The sequence below is a fragment of the Vicugna pacos genome, chromosome 13 (assembly GCF_048564905.1).
Source record: "Vicugna pacos chromosome 13, VicPac4, whole genome shotgun sequence".
Lineage (NCBI taxonomy): Eukaryota > Metazoa > Chordata > Mammalia > Artiodactyla > Camelidae > Vicugna > Vicugna pacos.
Genome location: NC_132999.1, coordinates 5,311,053 through 5,320,432, shown reverse-complemented (window position 1 = coordinate 5,320,432; position 9,380 = coordinate 5,311,053). Strand labels below are relative to the sequence as shown.

Sequence of the window (9,380 nt, the reverse complement as noted above, 5' to 3'; positions counted from 1 at the left end):
AGGAAATGGCAAACAATAGATCTTCAGAGCTTCCAGGGAGAAAAAAAGTGACATAGGATCAAGAATCAGAATGTGAACAGATTTCTTAAGAGCAACACCTGAAACTCAAAGACTATGAAGCAATGCATTTGAAATTCTGAAAGAATATGATTTCCACTTAAAATTCTGCCAAATTATCAATCAAGTTGTAAAGCCATGTAAAATTTCACTATATTAATCTATCATACACTCCAAATACAGTGTCCTAGGCCCTGCCCCCAGAGATTCTGATTCACAAGGCTACGGATGAGGGCCATGAATGTGAATTTAAAACAAGAGCCCCAGGTGATGGTGGTGCAGGAGGCAGTGGATTGTAATTTGAGAGACACTGCCATGGTCAGAGATTTCACAATCTCTAAAGTATAGTGTTTTGTTTTGATATCTCACCACCGTTTCAAAAGCTTTCCCAATTGCCCCAAAAGAAGGGCAATGTTTCTTATTATGAGAGCTTACATTTTTGTTTTTTTGAGCATCTACGAATAGCTTTGAATTCTCTCTCCAGAAAAGAGTATATACATATTCATGCAAATTTTGCGAAACTTTTTTTTTTTAGTTTATCTATAGACCACTAGATTGCATTTAGATATAAGGCTAAGAAGTGATTATTCACATTTACATTCCTGGAGTGACATTCATAACTATTTCTTTTACTGCCAAGGTTCACGCATGCCCCATTTTCCAAAACCTCCTCAGTTTGGCTCCTTCCCATTCTCCTTCCCCACTGCTATCTTGTCACTCCCACTGCTAACTCTACATGTAAAAGCATCACATTTTCCTGAATCAAAAATCAGGATTTCATACAAGTTGTGACATGTGATACAAGTGACAGAAAACTCCACGAGCAAAAAAGTGGGAATTTATTATTTTAAGGAATTAAACATTCATGGGTGGATCTTCAGGACCCAGACATGTTAATCACGCCATTAGTTCTCAGTCTCATTTTCCATTTCTTGGCTCTGTTTTCCTCTTGAGTTGGCTCCATTATCAGGTAGGTTTTCTCCTTGTGGTGAAAGATGGTTTCCAACACCACGAGTTTCCGGAAGTCTCCAGAGCCTCCCCTACCATTTGCAGGCCCCAGAGCAAGGTCACAAACGGAAGTCCACACTCTGAAGTCTAAATATTTTAGTTATAACTGAGCCAACAAACTATCCTCTTCCTTAAAAAATACATTTCATAATTGTAACCGTAAACTGCCTTGTTTTCTTGGTTTTTGTTTAACCATTTTGCGCAAGAAATCAGCATGGCCTCACCTATGCTTGTTTACCTAAGTCGTTTTTAATGATTAAGCTACTCCTACTCACGCTCCCCTGTTCTTTGTTCCAAGAAGAAGGTTGCGGGCAAGTAAACACGATCACTGGAGGAAGAAAATCATCTGAGACCCCTGATGCTGGATTGATTGTGTTAAGAAGGAAAGGGTGCAGGGACCCTCCTCTACAGATCATTATCAGAGCACCATTTCTTGAACAGACCCTTCTTAAAAGCTCCCCTTACCCTCCTATGGTGGGTCCACAGCCTTGCAACATTAGCTTGTTGTGACTCACTTTGCCTGGCAAAGCAGTAAGGCTGTGATTTCTGCTCCACCCAGAACTCTGCCTCTCAATTCAATTCATCTTTAGACAACAGAGGCCATGATTTTGGCAACATGATTAAACAAATAAATATCCCTATGTCTATATCAATATGAGTTTGTGTGTAAAGATGAGCATTTTATGATTGAATATCAATGAACCATTGAGATGATTACATTTAATTATTACTACAACAATGTTAATAATTTGGATTTTTTGTGTCTTTTATTATTCCATAAAATTTATTTATTTTGTTTTTATTTCAGCAAAAGTATGCTTTTATACTCAAGACTGTCATGTAATTTCTGTTGTTTTGAGAGTAATCTTAAAGATTTAAAAAATCAACTGTAATTAGTTGTGTTCAAAGCACATGAAATTTTAATACACATGTATTTTAAAAGTAGATTAAAGTCAATGTTAAAAAAAATTTTAAATTATTTTTTATATCCCAAAAGTTATTTTTATTCTAAAAGACTCAACATTTTATAATAAAATATATAGGCAAAATATAAAACATATAATGAGTGTAATTTTTTTAGAGCAGTTGTTTGTTCACAGAAAAATTGAGCAGAAAGTTCCAGTTACGCCCTGCCTGTATGCTGCACAGTGTCCTCAAATATCAACATCCTGCACCAGAGTGGTCCATTGTTACAGTCGGTGAACCTACATTGATGCATCTTTATTCCCCAAATTACATTAGAGTTTATTCTTGCTGCTGTACATTCTGTGGGTTTTGGCAATTGTATAATGACATGTACCCACCATTGCAGTATAATATAGGGTCATTTTACTACCCTAAAAATCCTCTGAGCTCTTCCCATTCATCCCCTCCTCCTCCCCAAACCCTGGCAAATACCAATCTTTTCCCTGTCTCCACTGTTTTGCTTTTACCAGAATATCATATGGTTGAAATCCTGCAGTATATAGCCTTTCAGATTGGCTTTTTCACTTAGCAGTATGCATGTAAGATTATTCATGTCTTTTCATGGCTTTATAGCTCATTTCTTTTTAGTGCTGAATAGTATACTATTTTCCAGATGTAACACACTTTATTTATCCATTTACCTACTAAAGGACATCTTGATTGCTTCCAAGTTTTGACAATTATGAATAAAGCTACCATAAACATTTTTGTTTGGGTTTTTTGTGTTGTAGCATTTTTAAACAAAGCAGAAATTTTCATTTATTTTTGGCAACTTCACTAAGTCTAGTTAAATATTTTTACTGAAATAAAACCACTCACAATTCTACCAGTCGGGCTGGGCCTACTTGTAAATCTAAGTGTAACAAGTGTCGGATTACTGATCTGAGTTCTGCTGGGCCAACTCGTAATTTAAGTTAATAAGTGTTAGTTTGCTGCTTCCCTGCTCTTTTTTTTTTTTTTTTTTTTTTTGCTAGCCAGCTGGATTTTCAGAGAGACATATCTGGCCTTGAAATGTTGGTTTGCTGCCTCCTTGTCTCGGCTTTTGTGATAATGATGCTGCTAAAGCTGTTCCATGCCTATTGGCTGAATACCCCAAGCTTGTAATTAACCCTATAAAACCTCATGCACACGTCTTGGAGGTGCTCAGAGCCTCAGAGCAGAAGCCCCCCTGAGCCTAATAAATCTGAGTACTCCAACCTTCCGAGTGGTGCTTGTTTCTTGGCTGACCTGTCATTTCTGTAACAGATTCACAGTGGCATGCCATAGAGCAAAAAATGAAAAAAATTGTTTAGAGTAGCAACACAAAATATCAAATATCTATGATAAATCTATCAAAAATGTGCAAGACCTCTACCTAGAAAAGAATAAAACATTATTAAAAGAAGTGTTAAAAGATCTAGGTAAACTAAAACTGCAGTTAGGCAAGAAAAAGACACAAAAAGCATCCGAATAAAAAGCAAGCCAAATTGTTTCTGTCAGCAAATGATGTGATCTTATATATAGAAAAGCCTAAAGACTCCACCAAAAACCACTAGAACTAATAAAAGAATTAGTAAAGTTGCAGGATATAAAATTAACATACAAAAATTAGTGGCATTTCTATACACTCACATTTTTTTTTAATTTAAATTTATTGGGCTTGATGCACTGAAGGACATTCTTTTCCAAATCTCAAAACAGGTTGTTAGAAAACCATACATTATTTAGGACAATATATTTACATTACCATATATTCAGTTAAATATGATTTGTGATCTCCCCGCAAGAAATAAAGTACGTTTAAAGGCAGTGGTCCAGTGGTCTGAACTTACGGATCATAGCTTCACGCAGAGCACTGCATTTTACTACAGAAAAACTATCAATAGTTTCTGCCAGTTCTCACACTTGTGGTCTAGACTAGTTTGCTATGAATACCAGTGGATCCTGGAAGAAAGAACATTTTGAAAGGTATTTTTTTGTCTCCTTTTTAAACAGCAATAGGCTTACAAACTCTCTTCATGACTATAAAGAAAATTGATTACCATAAAGCTCAAAACATAGTAACAATTGAGACACTAATTAAAGCACGAGTTTAAATTTATTTTAAACCTCCAAACACCAGTAATATTTGAAACCATGTAAATCCCCTTTTCAGAACCCAAATAGTGTCAAAAAAATTCTCTCAACCCAGCTTTCTCAAGAGAAGACAATGCTTTAACTAACGAGAAACAAAAATAAAGAATATATTTTTACATTGCATTGGAAAGGCTTAGTTTGAAACACTGTTTCTGAAAGGAAGCCAGATTTATTTTCTTCATCTTGAGGTCCCCTTTGTGATTCTTGGTACTGTACTACTGTTCTTTCATTCTTACAGGCTCAAAATTATGAGATAAGTTTGTTTGTTTTAACATTTCCTATCCATTACCTGCTACCATGATCATTCAAATCCTTACTCTTAGATCATAGTAATGGCCAAGTAAGACAGGGATGATTCTCAGCCCCACTCTACAGCCGACGAAACTAAGATTTATGGGGTGACTTGCCTAAGAAACAAATTATTGCAAGCAGTGAAGCCTGGATTCAACTCCTGGCTGTCTGGCCATCTGACTGCAGCAAGCTCTAGTAACTGCATCTTCTGCCTTCGAGCCTTCCAGCTGCAGCCCCCATTCCAGTCTCTTCCCCCTTCAATTCACCCAGACTAACCTTTCTAACACTGTAGACTGAAGGAAAAATGTACAATGGAAGAGATGTGGGTTTGAGTTGTATTCAGGATCTTACTGAGGACCCAGTAGACAACCATTCAGTAATTCCGAATAAATTGCCCCAAAGGCATAGGGGAGAAGCTAGCACACACATGAATTTTTGGCTAGAGAGGACGGATGGACAGTCAAAGCTTACATCGTGGTAAAAGGTTACTGCTAGTTACAAGGAACAGTCATCTCAGTTAATGATTTCAGTGCTTTTGTATGTAAGTGAAGGTGCAAAAAACTGGGTCCATTAAAATGCTTCCTGAAATATACATCTGACTACCTAAGGGGCCTGTTTTTCCAAAGCACAGAAAGCCATATCCTGTTTCTGTTCTTAATTCTCAGGGTGCTCTTGGATCTGCAGCTGCCACGGCTCAGGACTCGATCATTGTAAAGCTGGTTGGTGAGTGACCTTATTTCACAGTATCCTGCAGCCACTTGCCATTTGCTTGCCCCAGGGTGAGCCTGGACTCCTGATTCAGATTTCTCCACGGTCTGGCCTAATCTCGACTGGCCAGTATTTCCCTCCTGCCTGCCCTTCTTTCCGGCCAGATGGTCACCACTTGTCCTGCACGTGGGCCTCTGCCTAGGAGACCCCCTCTCCATTCCGGCCCCGGATTTCACTGTAGCTGGAGGCATCTTTGTTTTCTTTCCTCTTGCTGTACTCGGGCAATACCACACCATTTCAGAGACTTAAGTGATGTCTGATTGATTCATGTGTGTCAGTCCTAGGTCCTTCAAAAGGGACCCAGAGCCTCTAGGGCAGTGGTTCCCAAAGTCTGATCTCCCACCTGAAGCATCAGCATAGCCTGAGAACCAGTCAGAAATGCATATTCTTGGGCCTTACCCCAGACCCACCAAATTAAACCTCTCTCGATCTTTAGCAGGCATCAGAATCACTCGTGGGCTTGTGCAAACAAGATTGCTGGACCCACCCTTTGAGTCTCCAATTACATAGGTCCAAGGTGGGATGAGCAAATCTGCATTTCTAAAAGGTTCCCAGGTGCGATGGGCTGAAAGTTTGTGTTCCTGCAATTTCATAGGTTGACTCCTAAGGTGGTTGTTTTCAAAGCTTGGAGTGTGTTATCCCTTATTTTGAACAAAGACACGCTCCTTGAAAGTAATTGGGCTTTTACCTGATATAAGATCAAACCTTAAGAAGATAGCTTATAGTTTATGGTTGTCCTTTACCAGGCAACAAAAGTATTTTACCACATTATGTTATACTGGTTTTGTTTCAAAACCAATTTTAAAGTTTTTTTTTTCTTTTTTTATTGAAGTATAGTCAGTTTACAATGTCGTGTCAATTTCTGGTATACAGCATCATGCTTCAGTCATACATATACATACGTATATTCCTTTTCATATTCTTTTTCATTATAGTTACTAAAAGATATTAAATATGGTTCCCTGTGCTATACAGTCTAAACTTGCTGTTTATTCGGTTTTGTGAGAATTTTCCTCGCAGTTCCGATTGTAAGACATATTCTGCCCAAGTTCAGTAGGTGTTCTGTGACAGCTGTTCCGTGTGTAGATGTAGTTTTTGACGTATTCACGGGAGAGGGTGAGCACCGCGTCTTTCTACATCCTGGCAATCCTCTGAAATTATTTTTAATACTTGAAAACTCTGTATAAAATAATTGATCCAATCTTGGCTTATAGCTGTTTTTTTTCCCCCTCATACTTCTTTCCAGAGCAAGAAACAAAGTACCATGAGTTGTTCTGGCGTGAATAAGAACTGGTCAGCAGTGGCATTAATTTACATTCCTTACATCCCATCTCTGTTGCCTGGGTGATCCTCGCCAGAGCTTGCTTTCTTCATCAATGGAAGATGTGTTCCTTTCAGAATTAGAATTCACTTGAGGAATAAAGCCTACCTTATATTTGAGGGACAATTTGAATTTTAATTGAAAGGTCTCTGGTAGAATCTTTGAACTAAGGAAAATAAACCAATAAGTATAATATCTTTCAATAAAATAGAACTCTATACTACTGTACTTTTAGGTGGAGAAGCAGAGCCCAAGGTATCACAGATCAAGTAAAATTTAAAATAGTGTCCAGTCTATACTCAAAAATGAAGCCTCATTAAATGCCATCTAACAAAAACTAAAGTGGGATGTAACAGGAAACAAAATGATCATTTGAAGAATTCTGGAGGCAAGCAGACTCACTTTGGAAAGCGTAGGGATGGGGCCAAAAAAAGCGATGGAGTCATATACAGAATGATTAGCTTCATTTAGCCCAGGTTTATTTGACAACATTCAGCTGATCATCTTCAGAAGGTTTGCCTTACCAAAGAGTGATTATTAACAGAATTATACGAAGGAAGTAGGGCCCATTTAAATTACATAGCAAGTGAATAATAGCCAAATGACCTCTTTGGTATGGATTTTTTAAATGACACTTTCAATCATTAATAATACTATTTGTGATCATTTTTGCTATTAATGATACAGTTATCATTAATAGCAGCAGTATTGTTTTTAACGGCCATGCTGCTGTTTACAAAACACTTTATTGTAAGTATATTTATCTCATTAAAACGTTTCCAGTGAATAATCATAGACTCAGATCATTGTATCTAGTATATTCCAAATAGATTTTTGGAGCCCAGACCTTGAGTCTGGTGGCATGATTACTACCAACTGTATTCCTTGCCTTTGTGAAGATGCCAAAGAATTTCCTTTTCTCCTGGCTCTTACTGCAGCCAAGGATGCTTCTGCTACACAGCGGGACCCACTGGCCTTGGGGAACTGACACTGACTATTGAAGCTGAGCTTCCATCTCTTCCTTCTTGTTCCATCCAGTGTCTGTGAGTCGTGTCTTTCTTGGCGACCCCAACACCTGCAGACCATGCAGTGGGTCGACATCTGGGATCAGCTGCTCCTGGTGGGAGGCACTGTCCTCCTCTGCTATCCCCCGTGCAGGAGACTCCGCCCCGGTGGTGGTAACAGGTGCCACTTTCTCAACAATAAGTAACTCTGAGTTAATTATCTCCAGTCTCAAAGGGCTACTCTTAACCATTATCCTGTTTCCTTCCCACCCTTCTTCAAAATACAGTTGCTTCTCGTTATTTACAGTAGTGGTTTCCTAAAGTCAACACAAACAGTGAATTAGCAAACAGCGAGCCCTTCTCTCAGAGGAAACACAGGGTTAGCTTCCTGCCAGCCTCTGATCAAAATACTTTCTTCAATTCATCAATATATGACCTTGTTTTATATGTTTTTGCTCAAAGATGTCTTATTTAATATACAGTTGATTCATTAACATTAAACTCATGGCCAACCTCACTACATCTCATGCCGGAATGAAATTTATCTGCGTATGTATTTTCTCTGTAAGGCACTTCGCAGCCTTCTTGTGCTTAGGAACATTAGGTGATGCTTCAGCACTGTGAGTGGGTCCATTTTAGATAGCCAAATCAACAGCATAAGGCACAAAAATGCAAAAAATGCAGCACTAAATAGGCCATGAAAAGGACACAGTGTGAGAGCTGGTGTAGGATAGAGCATTGTCTGCCTTGTCTGACTTCAGCTGGGAATGTGCATGTATCGGGCAACTCAAAATTTTTACCCATGTTCATGAATGACTGTCAGATGGAGGCTAACAAATACATCTTAGTGTGTAAGTGAATTTATAAACAATAAAGATCAATTGTAAATGTTCTTAAGCACTTTGAGTTTCCAGTTTCCTCTAAGAATTTGATGAAGGCTTCTAACCAGAAAACTGTACTGTACACATACATACACAAATTTCACATGCCATTTGTTTATGAATTCCAAAGAACCCCGGGTTAAAACCCCTGCCTCCATGCATTTTGTCTGATTCATCTTCATGGTATTTGCTTGATGTTGGTAGGGATAGAAGCATAGGGCAATGAGTTCATTTGTCCAGATTATGTAAATTGGCAATAGTTATCTAACTGTCCAGGATTACATAAATAGCGTCACCTAGGCAGCCAGAGAGACTGTTACGCAGCCAAACTCAGGTCCACTCGCTCAACCTACAGCAAAGCCAATCTATTGACGCTGGGGGGTGTGAAGGAAAGTACAGCGTTTATTGCAAGGCACCAAGTGAGAGTACTGGCAGCTAATGTGCGAAAGACCCAAACTTTCCAATGGCTTTTGGGGGTAGATTTTTAAAGATAACGTGAGGGAGAGGCTCTTGGGGAATGTGATCAGCTCATGCAGTTTTCTGATTGATGGGTGGTGAGGGAACCAGGTGAGGCCACAGGGATTAACATTCCCAGTCTTCAGGTTCCAGCCAGTCTGGGACTGTGCACCCAAGGTCACCACTCTCCGTCTTGTTGGGGCATGGTTTCTGTGAAACAGCTGAGGAGGGTGCACTGGACTTTACTCATACCTTTGCGATGGAACTGGGAGGCTGATTGTTGCTTAAGTGGGGGTTCTGTCTCTGCCTGAGTGTGCTACCTTTGCTTCTACATTCCTTAGCTTTCCCAGGCATCAACTGCTGAGACTTGTCGGGGCCTTCATCTTTCTCTCTCTACTGATGGAGGGCCTAAGAGGCCACAGTACATGCCCACAGGTTCTTTTTAATCACAGTAAGCAGGGGACACCCCAGCAAGGCCTCTATATAGCTCTGTTCGGTTTCAAGGCCACTCCT

General features: G+C 39.2%; 1 protein-coding gene across 1 annotated transcript in view; it reads left to right on the top strand.

The window, feature by feature from the left end:
* SPATA1 (spermatogenesis associated 1) overlaps positions 1 to 5,121 on the top strand; it is a 63,139-nt gene extending 58,018 nt beyond the window's left edge. Inside the window, exon 15 of the mRNA XM_072974114.1 lies at positions 5,103 to 5,121. The gene's annotated coding sequence lies outside the window, so the exon portion shown is untranslated. The remainder of the gene's footprint in view (positions 1 to 5,102) is intronic.
* The last annotated feature ends 4,259 nt before the right edge of the window (positions 5,122 to 9,380 follow it).